This window comes from Pelodiscus sinensis, chromosome 19 (genome assembly GCF_049634645.1).
Source record: "Pelodiscus sinensis isolate JC-2024 chromosome 19, ASM4963464v1, whole genome shotgun sequence".
Taxonomy (NCBI): Eukaryota; Metazoa; Chordata; order Testudines; family Trionychidae; genus Pelodiscus; species Pelodiscus sinensis.
Window position 1 is genome coordinate 18029439 of NC_134729.1, and position 22911 is coordinate 18052349.

At 59.7% G+C, this 22911-nt stretch overlaps 1 protein-coding gene across 3 annotated transcripts in view; it reads left to right on the forward strand.

Moving 5' to 3' along the window:
* The window catches only part of KCNN1 (potassium calcium-activated channel subfamily N member 1), a 65653-nt gene that overhangs the window by 3239 nt on the left and 39503 nt on the right, over positions 1-22911 (forward strand). For 2 of the 3 annotated variants that reach the window (XM_075902761.1, XM_075902760.1), the window contains exons 2-3: positions 11252-11483; positions 12527-12651. The gene's annotated coding sequence lies outside the window, so the exon portion shown is untranslated. Of the gene's footprint in view, positions 1-4911; positions 5663-11251; positions 11484-12526; positions 12652-22911 lie in introns of those variants that run through there. The other variant, XM_075902762.1, reaches the window with a different exon arrangement.

The window sequence follows — 22911 nt, forward strand, 5'->3', positions numbered from 1 at the left end:
CCAATTTCCCCACATCTTTCCTGAAATGTGGGGCCCAGAACTGGACACAAGACTCCAACAGAGGCCTACTCAGCGCAGAGCAGAGCGGAAGAAGGACTTCTCGTATCTTGCTCACAACACTCCTGTCCATGCAGCCCAGAATCACGTTTGCTTTTTTTGCAACAGCATCGCACTGTTGACTCCTATTTAGCTCGAGGGCCACTCTGACCCCTAGATCCCTTTCTGCAGGACTCCTTCCTAGACAGTCGCTTCCCACTCTGCATGTGTGACACGGCTTGTTCCTTCCTAAGTGGAGTCCTTTCCATTTGTCCTTATTAAACTTCATCCTATTGACCTCAGCCCATTTCTCCAATTTGTCCAGATCATTTTGAATTATGACCCTGTCCTCCAAAGCAGTTGCAACCCCTCCCAGCTTGGTATCATCTGCAAACTTAATAAGCGTCCTCTCTATGCCGATATCTAAATTGTTGCTGAAGATTGAACAGACCTCTGCGGAACCCCCCTTGTTCTGCCCTTCCAGCAGGATTGTGAACCGTTAATAACGACTCTCAGAACGGTTCTGCAGCCAGTTATGCACCCGCCTTATAGTAGCTCCATTTAGGTTTCATTGCCCTAGTTTATTGATAAGAAGGCCACGTGAGACGGTGACAGAAAAAAGCCGTATCCTAACAGCTGGACTGGAAGCAAGGAGTTTTGATTCTTGGCCTGCCTCTCTGCTGCTGCCTTCACCATATTTGGCACTGCAATCACCAGCTGCTGGAATCCTGTGGTTACCCAAGACTCGCGGCTTCTATTAAAGACAGACCAGCAAGGTTCGGACTCTGCTGGTTATGGGAAAAAGCCTGAAAACAGGTGGCAAATTAAAAGAACCCAACACACGCTGATTTGGGGCCGCTTAAAGTCCATCTCAGAGGTTTGTTCTTGGATTTCTAGTATTTCAGGCCGGCAGGGGCCAATGGATCCTCTCGTCTGACCTCCTGTGTGTTACAGGCCCGAAAGTTCCCTCTTGCTGCCCCCATCCAGGGCCGACTTATCCATTAGGCACAGTAGGCACAGTGCCTAGGGCCCACGATACTTTTAGGGGCCCACGAAAATGTTTTAATTTCTTTTAAATTCAGGAGAAAAAAATGAACTTTTAGGGCTGAAGAAAATGTTTTCATTTTTTTCTCACATCAGAAAAAAATGAAACTTTTAGGGCCCACGAACATCTATTACGTTTTGCCTAAAACAGAAAAAAAAATGTTGAAGTATTTAAAGTTATAGCAAAAATTATTTTTAATATTGATATTATTATGGTGGAAGTCATAATGCGGCCCTACCCCCATCGTGAGCCAAACGACTTGTGTTTGGCGAAAGCATCTTTCAGACCAGCTCCAGGGTGGATCTGAAGTCCACATGGCATGGGGACTGGACCCTTCCCTTCCCTAAGAATTTGTCTCAGCCGTTAGTCACCCGCTCCATTAAAAATCAGGGCATTATTTCTAATCAGGCTTTGCCGTGGCGTCGTTAGATCTTGTTCAGGCTACATAGTGCTTTACACCCCCGATTTTCTCCCCGTGGAGGTTTTCTGCTGTAGAATTCTCCAAGGCAGCCGTCCTGACCCTGCGTTCCCATGCTGCCTGCTTGGTTTTTATCCTCTCCCACCCCCCCCGGGATCCTGCCCTCGTCTCCTAGGCAGGAAACAACCAAAGGATCATAAATAAATCGCCGGCACGGAACCTTTTGACCGTCCAAATCTATTTTTAGCAGCAGCCTCTGCAGCAGCTGCTCTGTCGGACCCCAGAGTTCCCCGAGGGGCGAGGGCTGTTTTCCACCTACCCAAGGTCCAGGAATGTTTTGAATGGATTTGCACCTCAGCCAGCATTTGACAGACGCACTTGTGGGATCGTTTAACTCCGGGGCGGGGAAACTTTTTCGGGTCAGGGGCTGCCGACCCACAGAAAAATCAGTGGGGTCATGAGTAAGTGAGAAGGGGAAAAAAAGTGGCTCTCAACTAAGAAGGCGGAAGACATGCCCCACATCCAAGCTTAGGGGGGCCTGAGCTAGTAGATTTTTGGGGCTCCCCAGGCTCTGGGGTGGGACCAAAAATGAGAAGGTAAGAGTGTGTGAGGGGAGGCAGGCTTGGAGCGTGGGTAAAGGTAGGATGGATCTGAAAAGGCAAGCACAGTTAACCTGTGGAACTCCTTGACAAAGGATGCTGTGAAGGCCAGGACTTTAACAGGGTTCAAACAAGAGCGAGATAGATTCATGGAGCTTAGGTCCATCAATGGCCATGAGCCAGGATGGGGAGGAATGGTGTCTCTAGCCTCAGTTTCTCTTTAGGTGGGTGACAGAGAAGGGATCACGTGAGGATTCCCTGTTGTGTTCCCTCCCTCTGGGGCATCTGGCATCGGCCACCGTCGGCCGACAGGACACTGGGCTGGATAGACCTTTGGTCTGACCCCGCCTGGCCGTTCTGATGTTCTTATGTGTATGTTAAGTCTCCAAGCCCTGGCCCTGGAAGCCAAGCCGCCCCCCCAGTCTCCCTGGCCCCAGAGCGCGGGGAGGGTGGGCGCTGGGGGGCAGCCACGCTCTGCCCCCAGTAGCCTACAGTGGGCATTCTAGGGGTGGCATGTGGGTGGGGCCAGGCTGGCGGTTTGGCAAGGCAACGCCTCCCCCTGCCTGTGATACCCTGTAAGGGGCTTAATATCCAGCAAGGGAGATTTAGGTTAGACATAAGGAAAACCAAGGGCCAGGGAGGCTGGGGGGCCGGCCTCGGTTTTGTCCTGGGTCTGGCCTCAGAGCCCCATCCAGCTCGACGTTCCTAAGATAAGCCAGCTCCGCCTTCCGCCAAGCCCTGCTGGGATCCGGGTGGAGCTGGAGAGGCGGGTGGGTGGGTCGGGGGGTCCCCCTGCTGCGGGTGACACAGGGTGATCCTTGCCTCTGGATTCTCTGCCCAGCAGCGGGGTGCCCTCTGGGATCCAGCTGTTACCCCACGTGCAGCCAAGGTACGAACCAGCAAGCTGGCCTTGCAGTGACCCAGCTGGGCTGGGCTTCCGGAGACCTGTGCTCGGTCCAGTCCTTGCATGACCTTGGCCAAGTCACTGACTCTCTCTGGGCCTCAGTTTCCCCACCGGTAAAACAGCGGGGAACTTAGCTTCCTTTGCTTTATTCAGATGGTATCTCCCCCTGGGGCAGCATCTGTGCAGCCCCGGTCACCAGGAGGCCCTGAGCTCCGATGCGGCCTCCAGATTTACTGTAATGGAAATAATAGCAACAGGCGCTAGCGGGGACTTTAGAGCACAGCGCCTTAGGACGGCCAGAAGGTACCAGCTGCAGAGGGAGGCGGCCAGTCCCCTGCCCCTGTTTAACTGGCTGGTGTGGGTGGGAGTAACAGGCACGCGGGAAAGCGAAATCTCCTCTCACCGTGGGAAGGGGGTTAATACTTTGGCGGCGGGAGGAATGGCAGAGCTTGGTGCAGGAGCACCCCAAAGTTCAGGCTTGCGTGGCCAGCTTGGGGGGGTGATCGTGGCCCTATCTGCCATTTCTAGGGGCCCCCGGGGCTTAGCAGACTGAGTCGCATTTTGCCCCATGCGTGGTGCCCACTGGGCCCACGAAGTGCGGCCGCCTCTGGGGAGGAACACGCCCGCTGTCTGAGTCGCTGCCCAGACCTTTGGTGGTGCCGCCTGGGAGCCTGGCCCAGCTCCCGCCGAGGCTTTTAGGGGCCTGACTCCTGCCCTGGAAGTCCTAGAAACCACCAGGCGGAGAAGCTGGGAGCTCCCCGCCTAGCCTGTCCCTGCCCCTGCTGGCTTGTGGCCTGGCCTGGCAGGCGAGACGGCGTCTTTACTGAAATGAACGCCTGGCCCTGGTGCCACCTGCGGCTTGGTGCCCATTGTCTGTGGCACGGGGCAGGAACCTGATATGCCCCTGGCAGCACAGGCCCAATTTTCCATGCGGCCCACGTTTGGGGGCACAGCAGCTCGGGGGGGGGGGGCAGTGCTCATAGCCCCTTCCCCCCGCATTGGCCTGGCCCAACACTGCGCTGAACCTCCTAGGGGTGACGCCAGGAAGCAGGGTCCCCCTCCCCCTCTCCCTCCCTCCAGTAGCTGCCTCTGAATCCCATCCCTGGGAAACCCAAGCGGCGCGAATGCATAATTCACGAGGGCTCCCTGGCAAATAATAGATGTGGCGTGTGCGTGGGCGGCTAGAGTGGGGGGGGACCAGGGGGTTCCCTCGGCAGCCGGCTCCCGTGCGACTGCCTTTCCCCAGGCTTCCCGTGCGGCCGTCACTGCGTCCTTGTGAGTAACCTCTGGCTCCCTGCGCGGGGAAACCTCCAGACAGCCGAGGCCTCCTGTCGCTTTCACTGCCTCCCTCCGTCTGTCTGTCCAATTCCCTGGGTGCCTGGAGTCTGTCTGTCCCCGCAGCCTCTGTGTCCGTCTGTCCGCCCGCGTCTTCTTCCTTTCCTTCGGGGGAAGGGTGAACCATCTCACCGGGAAATTGAATCCAGGGCTGGGGGGCATGGGTGGTGGGCGAGCGCCCAGGTGGGGAAAACAAGCCCCCACCCCAGGTTACTGCTCCCAGCCCCTGAACATCCCCAGGCCCCTCGGCTGGCTGGAGACCTGGACATCCATGCCCCAGCCTGACGCTTCCTGGGTGGCTGGAGAGCCGGGCAGTCTGGCCCCAGCCCTCCCTGGCGTCCAGGGTGCATGGGCAGCTTGGGAAGACAACGCCTTCCCTTGCCTGTGTCATTCGCCGCCCATGTTCAGGGGGGTCGTTCGTACAAACAACAAACGGCTTCCATGCCAAAGGACAAGCCCCTGGCCCCTCTCCTGCCCGGGCGGAGGCTGCTGGAAATCCGGGGTGACCACACTCCATGGGCAACGGAGGCGAGGCGAGCCCTGGGGTTTCTGGCTGGGTGTCTCCTTCTTTGGCCCTCCGTGCAATGGGCCAGGGTCCTGATCTTTTGGCAAGGTGTGACGTAGTGGGGGTACCTGGCTGGTTTCTATGCTGCTGGCTCTGGGGTAACCCCCACTGCTGCCGTGGGTACCAGGACCCAGCAAAACAGGATGAGTCACTATGCAAACCAGAATGGCCAGACACCCCCCATGGAGAGGAACAAAGGAAGGTGGATGCTGCCCTGGATGGGGGGCAGGGCTGGAAGAGTGTTGGTTAGTTGCTGTCTGAGAGCATGGAGGAGACAGCCTAGGGAAAGGGGCTGGAGTTTAGGGGCCCAGTCTCCCCCATCTCAAGGGGGCCTGAGGCATCCTAGCCCAGCTCTGTGACCAGACTACATCTGTGCTGTGCTGTAACCTGGAGAGGCAATAAACTTCCTCTATTCCACTGGCTGGTGCAGTCTGTTTGTGCCATTTCAGGGTGCAGGAGACGGGGGACCCCAACGCACCGTCACACAAGGATCCAAACCTGCCAGGCGCAGGCCATGGCCCTGGGCTAGGAGACTGATCCTTCACCCGCTGGGAGCTGGGGCGGGGACCCCATGGAGCATGCTCTTGCCGTTCGTCACTCATCAGTCAGGCGCTAACGAGGATTCCTCCCCCTGCACACTCCTATGTCAAGCCCATGACCTTTCAGGGCCCATCCAGGGCTGGAAACCTCCGTCCTCCCCAGCCTCTTCCAGAGCCCGGCCAGGGCACGGCCCTGCAGCTGGCCTTCAGCAAGGACTCAGGTAGGGGAGTAAGGGTCCCTTCTGGGGGCGGCCTGGAGGGATGGGTCCTCCCCAGCACATGGCATTGCATTGCACCATGCCAGTCTGAGCTGCAGGTGCCCAAGTGGAACCCCTGGGGCCCCACACAGGCCTACGGAAAGTCTGGGGTGGAGGGTGCTACCCAGAGAAAGCACCCTCGGCTGTGGAGGGCTAGGAGAGTGTCCATGATGATGGGTAGATCTGGGTGGCAGGCGATGAGGCTAGAGGTGGGTTTTCGACAGGGATTCGCATGATGAAAGCAGCTGGGTGGAGCCGGTACCCAGAGTGCACCTGGGCGGGAGGTGCCTGCCGGATGGGGTGGAGTGTTAAGGCGGGGCTGGGTTTTGGAGGCGTTGTCGTGGCAGCAGTGGGCCGGAGCTGGGTGGGGTTCCCATGGTAGCAAAGGGGGGGACTCGGCTTTCAGAGGGGTTGTCGTGGCAGCAGTGGGCCGGAGCTGAGTGGGGTTCCCATGGTAGCAAAGGGGGGGACCCGGCTTTCAGAGGGGTTGTCGTGGCAGTGATGGGAATGGGGCTTTCTGGAGCAGCAATTCTTTCCTTCTGGACTCCGAAGCCTGAAAGACCCTTGAGGCCCCAGGCCGGGCAGTGCCCTGTCCCTGGCCGAGAGATTGGTATTGGCGTCCTGACAGAAGCATTTAATAAAGCCCATTATGATGACAGCGATAGAACCGTTAGCGAAACATCCGCTAAGTGATGGCTAATAAAATATTTACTTGGGTCCGCCTCAGAGCGCCGCTCTGGGCTTTCCCCGACCGAATGTGGGAGCCCGCAGGCAGTGTGGTCCCCACCCCAAAAGCTGCTCCAGAAGCTGTGTCCGGAATGCCTCTTGGCCCGGTATCTCGGCACGGCTCCGTTGCTGGGGCGAGGGTGGCCACTGGCAACATACAAAATGGGTTTGTGGAGAGACGTGGTTTGGGGGGTTCCCAGCGGCTGGCCAAGCCGGCGTCCTGAGCACTGTGAGCGAGGCTCCACCTGCGCGGGGACGGTTTGGTGACCATAGTGCTGGCACCGTGCAAAAGTCACCCAAAGTGAAAACGGCTCAGACCGGTTTCTCTGCCTCCCTTTGTCGGCGTTTGGTGGCCACATGGCTAACACCCTGTGGACAGAGTGATGCAGTGTGGGTGAGCATGCCGCAGGGCAGTGTTGTGGGAAGGCAGAGCCGATCCCTGCGCTTCTTGGGACTCCCTCGTAGCTTTGTGCGCTCTCCGTGCTAAAGAATGTCAAAGCAGCACAGCTGTCTCTCCGTCCCTTCCCCCAGCCTGCTGCTGGGTTCCTAGTCCGGTGGAACAGGAGCAGTTCAATGGTTTGTTCTTTGTTTGTTCCCCAAACGGAGCAGCTCCCTCAGTTGTCAGACACTTCCAGGAGCTTTGAAAGGGGAGGGGCGCAGGCCTGCAGGGCAGCAGAGATCACAGGACACTGAGCACAGCCCTCAGGGCAGGCCTTGGGGGATACTGGTGGAAGCCCATTCTCTCGACAAAACAAAGAGCAGAGTTCACCCTGGCTCTCTGTCACCAATAAAGGGAAGGGAAAAGACAAAAGTCGCTTGCCGGGCTGGATGTTTTTTATCCCCAAAACTGGGTGTTTTCCCCCAGCGAAAGTAGTTTGTATTGTAGTGTAAACGCTCTCACTGTTTTGTCACCCTGCCCGTCTCGGGGGTGCATCCCGCCGTTGTGCCATGATTCACCCAGGGCTGTCTTCACTCTGGAGTGAACCCCTATTACAGCTCCCGGTCAGGTCCTGTCCCCCCCCAAACCTTTCCCTCCAGGGCGGTGGTGCTTTTACCAGCAGTTCGCCAAGCAGGCAGGGGCTCCAGGCCCCAGCTCAAGTGGCTGACACAGCCGCTCTGGCTACCCCGGTGTTACTTCAGCAGGAGGCTGTGATGTCATCATCGGGCACCCGGCACCCTGTGACGTCATCATCGGACACGCCAGACACTCTGTGACGTCATCATCGGGCGCCTCGGCCACCCTGTGACATCATCATCGGGCGCCCCAGACACTCTGTGACATCATCATCGGGCGCCCCGGACACTCTGTGACGTCATCATCGGGTGCCTCGGACACCCTGTGACGTCATCATCGGACACGCCAGACACTCTGTGATGTCATCATCGGGCGCCTCGGCCACCCTGTGACGTCATCATCGGGCGCCCCGGACACTCTGTGACGTCATCATCGGGTGCCTCGGCCACCCTGACGTCATCATCGGGCGCCCCGGACACTCTGTGATGTCATCATCGGGCGCCCTGGGTGCCCTGTTGAAGGCGGTGCCCTAGGCAGCAGCTGAGTCTGCCTATAGTCACAGGCCGCCCCTGAAGACAGGCAGGTTGCTGCCTTAGCCCCCCCACTGCTCACCTAATCCCCCTGCAGCAAGGAGTCCCAGGGCCCGACATTCCACCGCCCAGTCCTGGGGCACGACCAGCGTTCCCTGTACGCTGAGTGCTTGGGTGTCTGCCCAGGACAGATTTAAATGCCACCCAGCTCATCAGCAGTGTGCTCCCAGCATGCACACCTGGTTTCTACTGGTGGTGCACACCTGCACATGCCTCTGTGCACACAGAAACATTTATTCCGCACGCAGATGGAAAAAAATGAGAGGGAACATTGGTCACGACCCGTAGTTTGAAAGCCGCTGGGGTACCGAGACTCCCCCCTCCCTTCTTAAAGGGAAAGGACCCAGCTTTTAAAAAACACGAGGAGGATGCTGGGTCCGTCCCTCTCTAAATACGTCGCTTCATTTCTCCTCCTCATCAAAGTATTAAAAAGAAACCAGAGCCTGATTTCATGCAATAAATTTGGCACAATGGAGAGAAAATGATCCGGCTCTGAGGATCTTGCCAGCTTCTCCATATAGGACACTCCCCAGCCGGGTGTTTGCCCTCCACGGGTAGCAAAATATCCTGCTTTCACGGAGCCCCTTGGGCCAGGGCTGACTAGGGAAAGACGCGCCCCCACCCCCAGCTGCTTTGGCTAGGCACCAGGTAAGGCAACCAGGCCACTGTTGGAGAAGGCAGCTGCACCTCTGATTGGCCCAAGCGATCCAGGCACTAGCACGGTTATCTCCCGCTCGCTTCCGCAAGATGGGCAGAGCCACGTCAAATATTCCTCGCACCCCGTTAGGCCCAACGCCCCCAAGGAATCCTAGCACCCCGCTCCCAGCCAGGTTAGGGGGCTCTGGTTTGGGGTCTCTTACAAACAGGCGACATGTTTGTGAGCCGGGGGGACGCTTTCAGACGTGAGGCCAAATTGTAATTTTGTTTCCAAATGATTCTGAAATTTGCACTTTAAAAAAACAAGAAGAAGTGAGTCCAGGTAAAGCTAAGCAGCCTCGTGTGGATTTGACGAAGAGCCTTTCCTGATGCAAGGCACATGGGTCCAGACCAAACCCAACCGGCCTGATTCTTTTGCTTAGACCAGTTTCATAATGGGGTCCCCTTGTAGGCTCCTGTGGAGTTATTCCTGAGCTCCACCAGCGAGGGCAAGGATAGAGGGGTTGAAAGAAGACCCTGATTTTTGACAAGGAGGGGAATTAAACAGTGGAGGGCTGGTTTCTTCACACAAATGAGGGTTGGAAGGGACCAGGAGAGATCAACTCGTCCAGCCCCCTGCAGTGAAGCAAGACCAAGTAAACTTGGACCAGAGCTGGGCCAGAGGCGGTTCGGGGGCCGATCCGGCCCACTGACAGCATCTAGCCACTTTCTAGTTCTATCCTGCTGCCCCTGCCACTGAATTTCCAGGTGGTGACTCAGGCGGCAGGATCCTATTTCAATGGCTCATGGCTCCCAGTTGTGATGCTACCCAGGCAGGGGCCAGAACCACAAGTCTTTTAAATAGCCGCAGCAACCAGGCTGGCTGCCAGGCACCGTGGTAGCGACAGAGCCGGGAGCGCTTTGCTGTGTTTTTAATTCATAGCCTGTGGCCCACACAACTCCGGGGGGAGGGACGGGGGGGGGGGGGGCTCATCCCACAGGCCCCGCCCCTTCCACCACAGGCCCCGCCCCTTCTGCCACAGGGCCCGCCCCTCCTGCCGTAGGCCCTGCCCCTTCCAGGGTGGAGCCAGCCGTGACCATGTATCCACATTCTGCAAAACTTATTGCCCACCCCTGACCTAGCCCAGCCATGGCAGGCTTTCCTCCTACCTGTTCTTAAAAACCTCCAGGGACGGGTTTCCAAAGTCTCCCTCCAAAACCTGCCCCAGAGCTGGGCTGCCCTTAGCGTTGGGAAGTTTGTCCTCAAATCCAACCTCCATCTCCCTCGCTGCAGAGTAAATCCGTTGCTCCTTGTCCTGTCTTCTGCGGCCAGGCAGAGCCGCTGTTCAGCATCCTCTTTGGAACAGCCTTGGATGCGCTTGAAGCCGTTGTCAGGGCCCCGTCTGCCTCCATCTTTTGTTCTCCAGGCTGATCCGCGTTTCCTCCGAGGCCAGGCTGTCCAGCCCTTGGATTGTTTCTGTGGCTTCTCCTTGGGACCCTCTTTAATTTGTCCACCTCCAGGGGTGGAAGTAACTGAAAATTTCTTATGGGCGATGTCCTATCGCAACCCTCCTTGGGGAAGGGGCTCAGGGCAGGGAGTCGGGGGGTTACAATAAGACAGGACCTGTAAGAAATTTAAGTGGAAGGGGCAAGGGGGTTGTAGGTATGGGGGGGTGCAGGAGTCAGAGCAGAGGGTTGGGTGGTGGGGGGGCTCAGATCAAGGGATGGGGCAGGAATGAGGGTGGGGATGGGTGTGTTTGCGGGGGCTCAGGGCCGGGTGATGGGGAGAATACAGTCCTCCAGCTGAGGACATGCCTTCTTCATAAGTGCATCCCATTGTCGGCTCTCATTCAGTTGATGATCCACTAGAAAGCCCAGATCCTTTGCAGCTGGACTAGTATCTGGCAGCCAGCGATTCCCCATGTGGTTTTCCCCCCACCCTTCTCATGTAGCTAATATATAAAGGGGAATGTTTGTAAGTTTGTGCCCCAATAACTTGGACACTATAAGAGCTACCGCAACCAAACTTGGCATGGGGTAACCGTTCATCCAGGAGAAGGTTTTAAGGTCCTTTTGGACCCGATCGGGCCCAAGCTCAAGCTGTAAAAATAAAAAAGTAACCTGTTGCGCTGCACTGCAGGGGCTGCCCCACCCACCGTAGGTCCCGTGCCCGCCGCCTGTGGCCCACAGCGTCATCCGGGACTCGCCCCCTCCTGCCTGTGAGGTTACATACGCGACCCCCTTCCCGCCCCCCGCGCTGGCATGCAGTGCCCTGACCCCCACATGCACAAAGGCTCGGGCACCCACCCTGCCCCCTGCGGCACCTGCAGCCCTGGGCACAAGCTGGGGCTCCCCTCCCGCATGTTACCTCCCCTCCACTCGGGGTCACACCCCTCCCCCAGGAATGACGCAGACCTATATTTTAATCCCTATAGAAATCAGTGCAACTTTTCTACCATTCAAAGAAAGATAATGGACGACTGTTTTTCTACATTTTGTTCCTCCGGTTTCCCGAGCAACGCCAGGTGACTCCAGCTAGTAGTACTCTCCATGCTCTTGGACTAATTTTCATCTCGTTGGTTTCAGACCCGCTCTCCGAATGGCCGCCGTCGCTTTAAATTCTCACCTGGTCCTCTAAAGTGCTTGCAACCCCTCCCCGCGTGGTGTCGTCTGCACACGCAACAGGCACACTCTCCTCTCAACCAGCCAACGCGTTCATGAAAATATTGGCAGCTGCGGGACGCAGGACAGACCCCAGCCGAACCCCATGAGAAGTGAGCTATTGGTGACTACTCTTTCACGACCGTCCTTCCCCCAGGTGCGCACCCGTTTTACGATTTCGTCTAGACCACAGCTCCCTAGTTAGCTTATGAGAATGTCACTCGGGGGGGGGGGGGCAAGATGTGGCCCCTAGGTTGGATCTGGCCCATCAAGCCGCTGGATCCAGCCTATGAGCCATCCCGCTGGGACGCTTAGGCACAGAGCAGCCCCACTGGCCAGCTGCCTCCAGTGGCTCTCTGCTCTGGGTACTGGGGGTAGGAGGGAGGAGTCACGTGCAGATCCTGCCCCAGCACAATTTGACAGCTCCTATTGGCCAGTTTTGGAAACCTGCAGGTAAGCGCCTCCCGGCCAGATCCTGCCCCTGGCACCCCACCCCCTCCCACACCCCAACTCCCTGCCAAAGGTCACAGCCCCACCTGCCTCGGGACACCACCCAAACACTCTGCACCCCCACCTCCAGGTCACTACACCCTCCCAGTGTATGTCTACACTATAGTGCTAATTCAAACTAACTTCGTTTGAATTAGTTAATTCGAACTAAGCTGATTCGAACCAACGCATCCAGACTAAAAAACTAGTTCGAATTAACTTTGTAGTGTAGACATACCCCCAGACCCTGCACCCCTCCCTTAGGCCAGAATCCTCTCCTGAACCCAGGCCCTGCACCCTAAACCTCTGCCCCAGATCACAGTCCCCTCCTTCCCCCAAACTCCCTCTCAGACCCCACCCCCCTCCTGCACCCTAGTTCTCTACCCCGAGCTTCCTTCTGCACCCAATCTCCATGCCAGACCCTGCACCCCCAACATAGAAAAGTGCAGCCCCTGACCACTTACCAAAACCTCGGAGTGCCCCCCCCCCCCAAACATTATCACCCACCCCGGATGTAACTGCATCCGTACATGGGGAGGTTGCCTTGTTTCAACTGTCTAGTGTAGACGAGGCCCTGAAGTTGCACCAATTTACCTCCATTGGTGGGATCAAAGCCTCCCTTGAGTGTGAGGTTGTGGGTAGCTCTGGGCTGGCTGTTTGCACCAGTCGGGTAGCTCTTCCCAGCTGAGGCTTTCTGTGCTCTCCCCTCAGGCATGTAGGGACCCCAGTGGCCCCTGCTCCTGGCTAGAAGAGCGGCTGGCAGCCCTCGGGCAGACCTGGGCCAGGTGTTCTGAAAGCCAGAGGTGATTCCAGGTGGGCGTGCCTGGCACCGGCAGGTAAGGGGGCCCGGGCTTGGGGCTCATTCAGATCAGGGATCTCCCCAGGGGAGCATTTCGGGGGCCATAAAGGGGCTGCCCTTCCCTGACCACAGGGCAGATCAGTTCCCTGCTTGCTGCCCCTGCCCCAGAAGCCAGGCGCAGTGAAATGATGGGGGGGGGGCAGGAAGGGGACCCCCCCCCCGGCTACCTCAGGAAGGGGTCCCACAGTCTGCCTGTGGAAGGGGTCCCCCAGTCTGCCTGTGGAAGGGGTCCCCCCATGCTGCCTACGGAAGGGGTCCCCCAGTCTGCCTGCGGAAGGGGTCCCCCAGTCTGCCTGTGGAAGGGGTCCCCTCATGCTGCCTCAGGAAGGGGTCCCCCAGTCTGCCTGTGGAAGGGGTCCCCCCATGCTGCCTACGGAAGGGGTCCCCCAGTCTGCCTGCGGAAGGGGTCCCCCAGTCTGCCTGCGGAAGGGGTCCCCCCATGCTGCCTACGGAAGGGGTCCCCCAGTCTGCCTGCGGAAGGGGTCCCCCCATGCTGCCTACGGAAGGGGTCCCCCAGTCTGCCTGCGGAAGGGGTCCCCCATGCTGCTTCAGGAAAGGGCCCCCCCAGGCCTGCTCTCTGCGACTGGGGAGACCCCGTTGGCCCCCTCTGAGCTGCTGCTGCAGGGGGGGTGGGGCCGGGCAGCTCAGCCCCCCGCCCCCCGGCCAGGTGGGCCCGAGACATTTCCCTCGCTCGAGGTGGGCGTGGCTCAGCGCAGGGAGGGGGGCGCGTCACGAGGGGAGCGCTGCCCGAACCCACCAATCAGGCGGCCCGGCCCCCCCCCCCAGACCCCCGGGGAGGGCCGGCCGGGCCATGCCGCGGCGCCCGCAGGGAGCTGTCCTTCAGCACCGCCCGCAGCGCGCCGCGCCCGCCGCCCGGCCCCTGCCCCGCGGAGCCGCCCCCTGCCCCGGCCGGCAGCCGCCTCCGCCCGGCTCCCCGGCCCCGCGCCTGCCCGCAGCCCGCTCCCCGCGCCAGCCCCGCCGCCGAGCCGGCGCAGCCTGCGAACCGCCGGCAGGGAGCCCGGCCCCGCGCAGTCTGGAGCGCTTACCGCAGCGCGGCCCCTGCCCGCAGCCAGCCGGGGGCCAGGCTGGGCGGCGAGCGGAGAAACTTCCCTAGCCCCCGCAGCCTCCCCGGCGCCCGGCAGCCCGGCCGGGGCGTCCCCCCCCCCCCGCGGGGCGAGCAGCGGAGCCCCCCAGCAGCAGGTACGCGCGTGTGTGTGTGATCCGGAGGGCGCCCTTTGCTCCCCCCTGCGCCCCTCCTCGCTCCCGCCCCGGGGGGAGTTTGGGGGGCCCGCCTGCGTATGTGTGAGATCCGGGGGGTGGCGCCCTTCGCTCCCCCCTGCGCCCCTTCCAGCTCTTGCCTCGGGGGGAGTTTGGGGCCCTCCCGTGCGTGTGTGTGTGATTCGGGGGGCGCCCTTCGCTCCCCTCTGCTCCCCTCCCAGCTCCTGACTCAGGGGCAGTTTGGGGGGCCGCCTGCGTATGTATGTGATCCAGGGGGCCGCCCTTCGCTCCCCCCTGCGCCCCTTCCAGCTCCTGCCTCGGGGAGTGTTTGGGGCCACCTCTGCGTATGTGTGTGATGGGGGGGGGGCGCCCTTCGCTCCCCCTTGCGCCCCTTCCAGTTCCTGCCCCGGGGGGGGGGGGGAGTTTGGGCCCCCCCGTGCGTGCGTGTGTGGATGGCAGAGCGCACCCAATGCACCACTGTCGGGGGGGGGGGGGGGGGGAGCTGAGTCCAGCTAATCGCAGCTGAGAGATCAGTGCAGTGGGGGGAGAGAAAACCCGAGAGACCCCAGCAAGCCGGGACGGGGGGTAGGAGGGGGGGCATTGAGTGAGGCTTGTCCCCAGCACCTCTTTGTATGAAGAGCCAGGGACTTGCTGCTGCTCAGCCAGGAAAAGGGAGCTACGTCCCTGACTCCTTGCTGTGTGGCTGGGGGGGGGGGGGATCTTCACCTTCCGAGGGAACCCGGCTGCGTTTCTGTGCAGCCCCTGCCAAGCTGCCAAGCTGCCAAGCATCCCAGAGCTGCCGGGGTGCAGAACATCTGATCTGGTCCAACTTTGCCCCCCCCCCCCCCGTGGAAGTGAAGTCCCAGCCTCATAGGACTGGAAGGGGCCTGGCAGGTGATCAAGTCGCCCCCAAGGCAGTGCCCAGCCCCCTCTGGTCCGGGCCTTGCAGGGAGGTTTGGGGGTTAGGGGTGGGCTGGGCTGTCAGATCTGGGGGCCCAGCTGCTGCTCCTGTCTGAGGCTGAATTTTGTGTGGGGAGGGGTGGGGGGAGGGGATTCCTGGAAGTGGCTAAACATTCCGTGCTGGCGTTTGCCCTTCTCTGTAACTGGCCAGTCCTTGGGGGGGGGGGGGGGGGCTGTGAGACAGGGCCCCGGGAATGATTCAGGGAAAATGTTGCTTGGAAGGGTGGGGAGCGCTCGCTGCTTTGCTATCCCAATGTGCCCGTGTCCTTACCCAGCTGCTCTCCACCTGGGGGGAAGGTCACAACCCCACAGGTGCGGGGGCCACGCCCTCTGGGCCCTTCCTGCATGGCGAAATGGGGGGGAGCAGGGTAGGCCCCTGGCTGGACAGGAGGAGGGTGGCATTGGAGCTGCGTAAGAATCCCTCTCCTCCTCCCTCTCTTCCCTTCCCCTTGCGGGTCACCCCCTTCCCTGGGCCGGTGGGTTGGTCGCAGTAGCCTCCCCATGAATTGAAATTATGGGGGTGTTCGAATTTACGGGGGGGGGTGTCAGGGCCAATGAGGGGTGAGGCCGTGAGGGTGAAGGTGGGCTGTATGGCACCATAGTTCACAAAACTGGGGGGGTGTTGGGGAAATTCAGGGGGGCATACACCCCAATGGGGGGTGTAGGGAAATCCCTGGTTGGTCGTTTTCCTGTCCAGGGCTTCGAAAGTCCCTGGGGGAGCCCATCCGCAGAGCCGGCCCTGCAACCCCGGTTCTGGGGACGGGGAAATGGAGATAAACAGGCGAGGGGGAAACATTTCTCCGTCCTCCTCCCTTTGGTGTTGGGCGAACCCGGAGCTCAGAGACAGGCTGGAGTTTTCAGCAGACGCTTAAGTGAATTAGACACCCCCACTCCATGGAATTCCGATGGGCGGGGGGCACCCAATTCGCTTGGGCGCTTTTGGAAACCTCGCTCCGTCTATCTGGGCGCGAGCCGGCGCCCGCTGGGTTCGGGGAATTGAAATCGGGCCTTTAAACCCAGCCCCGGTGGCTTCCTCTCAGCTGGACTCTTTGGGAACGAGCCGAGCAATGGAGAGGAAGGTTTGCTGCGGAGGATACAAGCGCTCGCAGGGCGTGAAAAGCCGGAACCTTTTCGGGGCGCTTTTTGCTTTTTTTGAACTTCTCAAAGGGGAGCCAAGACTCGGATTTAGAAAAGTCCTGAGCGACGGGGAGTGTTTTGTACGAGAAGGGAGGGGGGTGGGGGGAGGGAGGGAGTGGGGGGGGGGGTTAAAATCATGTCACTTCCCAGGGGGGCTGGAAATGTGGTTTGGTGGCAGGAGCCACGTAGAAAGGGCTGTGCAAGGTCTGTGTCTGCAGCTCGCTGCATCTCCGTGTCGGTATTGACTTGGCTCGCTCCGTACTTGGCTGTTTCTGCAGCGGAGTCCACTGCAGGCGCTCGGCCGTGTTATTTTGGCAGGACGCGGCGCGCAAGAGCGATTGAATCGCGCTTGCAAAGTCAGTGGATACGGCTACAAAAGGACCCCCCCCCCCCCCCCCCCGCTCCGCCGGCAGCTGCAGGTCTCGGAAGCGGCGGGGAGGAGAAAGGAAAAAGAAAATCGAAATGTCACACGCGGGTCTTCCCTGCCTCCAGCACTGGCGGGAGGCGGCGCAGGGGAGGCGGACCCCCGAAGCGGTTCGGAACCAGGTCCAGGAAGGGAGCGCACCACATTTTGGAACGCGCTTGGTTCGGGTCCGGTCTTTTCTCCGTAGCGGTCAGTTGCGCCCGATGCAGGCAATTGTCTTTGCAGAGCAAGGTTTGCAGGACGCCTGTTACTTTCGGTGCCAGTCCAGTGGTGTCCCCCCCCCCCCCCGCTCCGCCCCAAAGTGATGGCGCCTTTCCCTGGATGGGCCAGAACATCTGGAGGGAAGCAGCCCCAGAACTGAAGTCAGATCTCCAGCTGGTGTAAATTGGCCCTGCGGATCCACCCCCTCCCTTACAGACCAGGGATGGGGGGATCTGGCCCTCTCTCATGCAGGGAGGTTGGCTCAGTGCGGAGTTTAAAATCGACCCCAGTGGATCCTGCTCTGCAGGGACCGCTCCTGGCCTGAGAAGATTTGGGAGCTGCCCCTCCTGCGGGGCCAGAGGAGGTTGAACCCCCCCCCCACACACACACACACACACTCATAGGCACAGCTGCAGATGCAGGCTTCATGGCTTCTCAGCAGCCCTGGTATACTGAGGAAGGCCTGCCGCTCTGTTACCGTCGGGGGACTAGTCTGTCCCCCGGTGCGTGAGGCACCAGCCCTGCAGGAGACGGGGAGCCGTGGACAGGAAAGGTGGGATCCCCGGGATGGGGCCTGCCCATCCAGGGATAGCTGTGGGGTGCCCCCCGAGGGAGGCAGGGACGCATGTGCCAGTCTAGATTGATGTCACTGGCCTAGTTCCCGCTGTAAAGTCCAAAAAACGTTGAACTGGAGCAGATGGAGCTGAAAGCAGCAGGGTCTATAAAAAGACTCTTTTGCCTTCCCCATAAGCATGCCTGAGTCCTTCCCCTCCCCACCCACGGAACTCACCGCCGCAGGGAAAGTAGGAAAAGGCTTTGCAATGTGCGTAAGAACAGCAGAACGGCCAGACCAGGCCAGACCAAAGGCCCATCTAGCCCAGTGTCCTGTCTGCTGACAGTGGCCGATGCCAGCGGCCCCAGAGGGAATGAACAGAACAGGGATGATGGACCCTTAAGAGCATGTTAGATAGACATCTGTCAGGGACGGTCTGACAGTGCTGGGTGCTGCCATGAGGGCAGGGGACTGGACTCGATGACTCTCGAGGTCCCTTCCAGTCCCGGTGCTCTATGATTCTATGATTCTATCCTCCATGGATTTATCTAATTCTTTCTTGAACCCTGTGAAAGTCCTGGCCTTCACAACATCCTCTGGCGAGGAGTTCCACAGGTTGACTGTGTGCTGCATTAAGACATGTGCCCCACAGAAGAGGTGGGAGTGGGGCATGCTTGTGCCTCTCTCTGTCTTCCATCGACCCCTGATCCCCAGCGAGGGGTACCTAGCTCTACAATGGAGGGGCGCTAGCATATGGGCCCCACCCTGCAAGCCTTTCCCAGCTCAGCTGCCTGGCTCTGGCCGGGGCCATATGTGAGAAAAGGCTCCTGGCAGGAAGGAAAAAGGCTTTTCAGGAGCAGGCCTGCTTCCCGGGATCTTCTGACCTCCATGGAAGCAGGGAGGGGATTTCCTAGCTTCACAGACAGGTGCTTTGCAGTTCTGGGGGGCGGCAAAGCACTTCCCAAAGATGGGGTCACAACCCTCCCCCGATATAACAAAAACAGGCCCAGGCTTGGCAGGGGGTGAGCAGTGCTGTGTGGCTGAAGGTCACGCAGTGTGTCCGGCGCAGAGCTGCCCACGGAGCTGAGTGTCTGATTCCCTCTGATATCCCCACGACCCCCGTTCAGCTTACAGCTGGGGGAAGAACGCAGGAGTCCTGACTCCGCCTCCCCTGCTCCGGCCACTAGCCCCCCCCCCCCATTAATGCTGGGTTTGGAGCGCTACCGAGTCTAAAAACACCATGTGCTGTGTCCTTCAGCCAATACAAGGAACAGAGGGAGGGGGGCGTCTTTCGCTTTCAAGGTCAGGGCCAGTATTTCCAGGAAGCTGGGCACTTGCATGGCCGCTCAGGAGAGATTCAAATGCCCTTCCCCCCATTGTTTCTGATGAGCAGAGCGCCCACAGCGTGGTTTTGTGTGTCTATGGGTGGTGCGCATTCCCACCTGCCTTGCTGCACATAAAATTATTCCACACATGGGTGGGGAAAAAAATCCATCCATGGATGAAAAAGATTAGAGGGAACATTGGTCAGGGCTGATCTGCCCTTACCAGCTGTGTGACCTTGGCCAAGACACTTCCCCTTGCCCCCCTCTTTGGGCCTCAGTTTCCCCAGCTGGACAATGCAAGATACCCCCTGCCTAGTCATGCCCAAAAGGCACTTCTTGGTGGGAAGGTCACCCGCTAAAACCAGCAGGCAGCACAGAGCAGCCACAGGGCCTGTCCCTCTTGAAAGGATCTGTACCGAGATGCTGAGCCAGAGCCTCCGCTGGTTTCAGCGGGGACCAAGGACACCAGGCACCGTGGCCCGGCAGATGGGCCTGCATCAGCAGCTCTCGGGGCTCCTCCCGCCTGGTTGGGGGCGCAGCCCACAGTGCCGATCTCCTATTGCTCTAAGCGCTTGGTAATCAATAGAGTGGCCTGCGACAGCAACTGCCATGCCCAGCTGGGCTGCGTTCACACAAGCAGGAACCAGGGGCAGCCCCTTTGCCCGGTGGGGGCGCTGCGGATTAACTTGATTTCAGAGGGGCTAAGGCAAAGTTTATTATATGACCTGACCCAGCGTTTGCAGGAGCCACCATAAATGCACCAAACCCATCGCCGTTTGACATGCATGTCCCTTGTGGAAGGCTGTACAATGGGGTTACCTGGGTCCTGCTCCCATCTCTGCCACTGGCCAACTGTGTGACCTTGAGCAAGTCACTTCCCGTCTCCGGGCCTCAGTTTCTCTTCCCACCTGTTATCTGTGGGGAAAACCTCCAGGGCGGGGATTGTCTGGCACGAGGTGTCTGATCCCAGGTGGGTCTAGGTGCTACTGTAATGCAAAGCATTAAGGCGGGACTGCTGTGTGCTGGGGGCAGCCAGGACGCCTGGGGTCTTTTCATGGCTTAAGGAGGGCGTGTGGCTAGAGAGGAAGGCACGGGGATGTCAGGCAGGCCTCTTGGCTCCTAGCGCCAGTGCAACACTGGGGCAAGTCAGGTCCCCCTTCATGCCTCAGTTTCCCCAACGGTCAAAGGCAGAGAGTGCGTTCTGCCTAGGCCTGCGTCCACCGGCACCATATCACTCCGGATATGGTGTGATATCAGACTGTCAACTAGGAACCGCTCCAGGGTGGCTGCTTTGAGCAAGTCATTCCTTGGCCCTTGGACCCGAGGCCTGTAGCCGAACAGGGAATCAGCTCTCCCAGCATTTCATAAAAGCCCATCTTGAGGCTCAGTGCCAACGCCAGGCCAGGGGTGACCTATGGGTGACCTGGAAGCTTGTCCCCGGCTAGCAACCGGGCCACACAGAGCAGTCTGAGGCCGTTACAATCTGGCTCATTAGCGCCGGCAGCAGGGGCTGGGGATCTGAGCGTGTGTGGTTACACGGGAGGCTTAACCGCGGTGTCACGGGGGTGGCCTAGGAAGGATCCCCGCTTTGCCTCGTGATTGCGGCTGAGAAGGCAAGCGCAGGAATGGCCCGGACCCTGGTGCCTCGGGAGGGTTGGGGCTGTCGGTCGTAGACTCCCGGAGTCCTAGAGCACACGAACGGGAAGGGACCTCATCGGGACCCGTACCAAGCCCCATCGAGAGCCGGAGCGTCCCACCGGTTCTGACGCAGTCGACGCTCTAGTGGAGACTGTAGCGAACTAGCCACGCTCAGCCGGCTAGCGGGCGGGTCACCACGGCTCCAGGTTACTCGGCAGGGGATCTGCCAGCCCCCCCAGTATCCACCGTGCGGGGCGGGTCACATCATGCCCCGGGGGGAGAACAGAGCAACATCCTGAGCCTGCGACAAGGCCTGGGCTGAGCCGAGAGGCAGCGGCCGATCTTTGCCCTCCGGTACCCTGACGTCGATGTCTAGTGATTCCTGGGAGCTGAATCCACGGGGAAGGGGGGAAGAAGAGAGACCGAGGGAGATGTCCCAGTTTTCAGCGGAGATCTCCCCCGCCCTCTCCAAACTGGATCCCAGCCAGATCCTGGCTTGATGGATGGGGGGGCTCCATGCGTGTGAGGCCACACCCCTGGGGGCGAAGCCATGCGCTTTGCAAAACGGCATCCCCAGCGGACAAGGTCGGGGCTGGGTTTTATTGGTAGAGGACAGAGGCCACGTTATAGGAAATCGGAGCACCCGCATTATGCACCGGCCACCGCCAGGGGAGAAGGGCCTAGTGGTTAGAGCAGGGGCTTGGCCGTTAGGACCCCTGGGTTCTCTTCCTGGCATGGGGCAAGAGGAGAGGAGACTAATGTGTTAGAGCAGGCAGGGCAGCTAGGGTGGCACTGAGAAACAAGGCCGCCTAGGGAAAGTCTTGGATGTACCCAGCTTCTGTGGGTGGAAGAGGGTGATCCGACCTCATTTCTGCCCCTGTTCAAGCTTATCCACCTGCTTCTTCAGGATAGGAGGAGAGACTATTAAATATCTGAACCTCTCTTCCCAGTGGGAGTGGGTCCGATACAAGATTTTTGCTCCCCTACCGCATCTCTCCAATATCCTGGCACCAACACCATGTGACCTTGAGAAGGTCGCTTCTGGCAAAGGGTTTAGACCCCAGCTGCAGCCATAGAAAATAAAATCTTGGAAAGTATACTTGGACAGCTATATTGGGAAGGTTTTCTTCATGCAGCGCACAGTCAACCTGTGGAACTCCTCGCCAGAGGATGGTGTGAAGGCCAGGACCTTAACAGGGTTCAAAAAAGAACTAGATACATTCCTGGAGGATAGGTCCGTCAATGGGTGCTGGCCAGGATGGGCAGGGAGGGTGTCAGAGGCTGGGAACGGGCGACAGAGGAGGGATCACTTGATGATTCCCTGTTCTGCTCCCTCCCTCTGGGGCACCTGGCATTGGCCACGGTGGGCAGACAGGACACTGGGCGGAATGGACCTTTGGTCTGACCCAGTCTGGCCATGTAGCTTATGGGGCTAGGTGTGCTGCTACACCAGGGCCTCTGCACCGCAGTACTGTTTTCGAGTGTCACCCAGGCCTGCGTCTCTGGTCCCCACTTTGCCGTCTGTAATGGGGGGAAGGAAAGCCAGCTGAGAATTTTTGACACCAACTTTTTTTTCCAGTGAAAGACAAAGATTCGGGTTGCTCGGGTGTGCACACGCATGTGTGTGAGATCGGCCGTGGGCTAGGGTGTGCACACGCGTGTGTGTGAGATTGGCCGTGGGCTCCAGTGCGCACACGTGTGCGTGTGAGATTGGCTGTGGGTTCGGGTGTGCACACGCGTGCATGTGAGATTGGCTGTGGGTTCGGGTGTGCACACATGTTTATGGGAGACTGGCGTGGGCTTGGGTGTGCACACGCGTGTGTGTGAGATTGGCCGTGGGCTTGGGTGTGCACACGCTTGTGTGTGAAATTGGCCGTGGGTTCAGGTGTGCACACACGTGTGTGTGAGATTGGCCGTGGGCTCTGGTGTGCACACGTGTGTGTGTGAGATTGGCCGTGGGCTTGGGTGTGCACACGCGTGTGTGTGAGATTGGCCATGGGCTTGGGTGTGCACACGCGTGTGTGTGAGATTGGCCATGGGCTTGGGTGTGCACACGCGTGTGTGTGAGATTGGCCGTGGGCTTGGGTGTGCACACGCTTGTGTGTGAAATTGGCCGTGGGTTCAGGTGTGCACACGCGTGTGTGAGATTGGCCGTGGGCTTGGGTGTGCACACGCGTGTGTGAGATTGGCCGTGGGCTCTGGTGTGCACACGCGTGTGTGTGAGATTGGCCGTGTGCTTGGGTGTGCACACGCGTGTGTGAGATTGGCCACCGATTCGGATGTGCACGTGGGTGACCCGCACGTGGGATCAGCGGCAGGCCGGGGGGCTGAGACCACCCCTGAGTCTCTGGCGGGACCGTCCTTCCACGTTCCGGGCTCTGCGCGAATGAGCCCCCCCCCCCCCCCCCCAAGGCTCCTGTCAGGGGGGCGGGGCTTCCCTTCCGACCCCAGCACCCCCCGTGCGGCTTGTGCCGGGCACCTGGGGCTTCTCCTCCCTCCGCCCTTGCAGCTTTTGCCAGGGCCTAAGGCTCGGGGCTCCCCCTGCCCTGCCCGCGCGGGGCTTCTGCACCCCCCATGTGGATTCTCCCCTCGCTCGGGCGCTTGCCTGGGGCCGAGTGGCGGGGGGCTGCTCTCCCTAGTGGGGGAGAAGAGCCGGGGGGGGCAGGGAGAAGGCAGCCCGGCTGCTCCCGGGGAAAGCGAGGCAGAGCGGAGCCCAGACGGCTGCGAGGGGTACACATGCCCCCGGCTGCTCAGGAATTTGGGGCCCCGCATTTTCAGGCG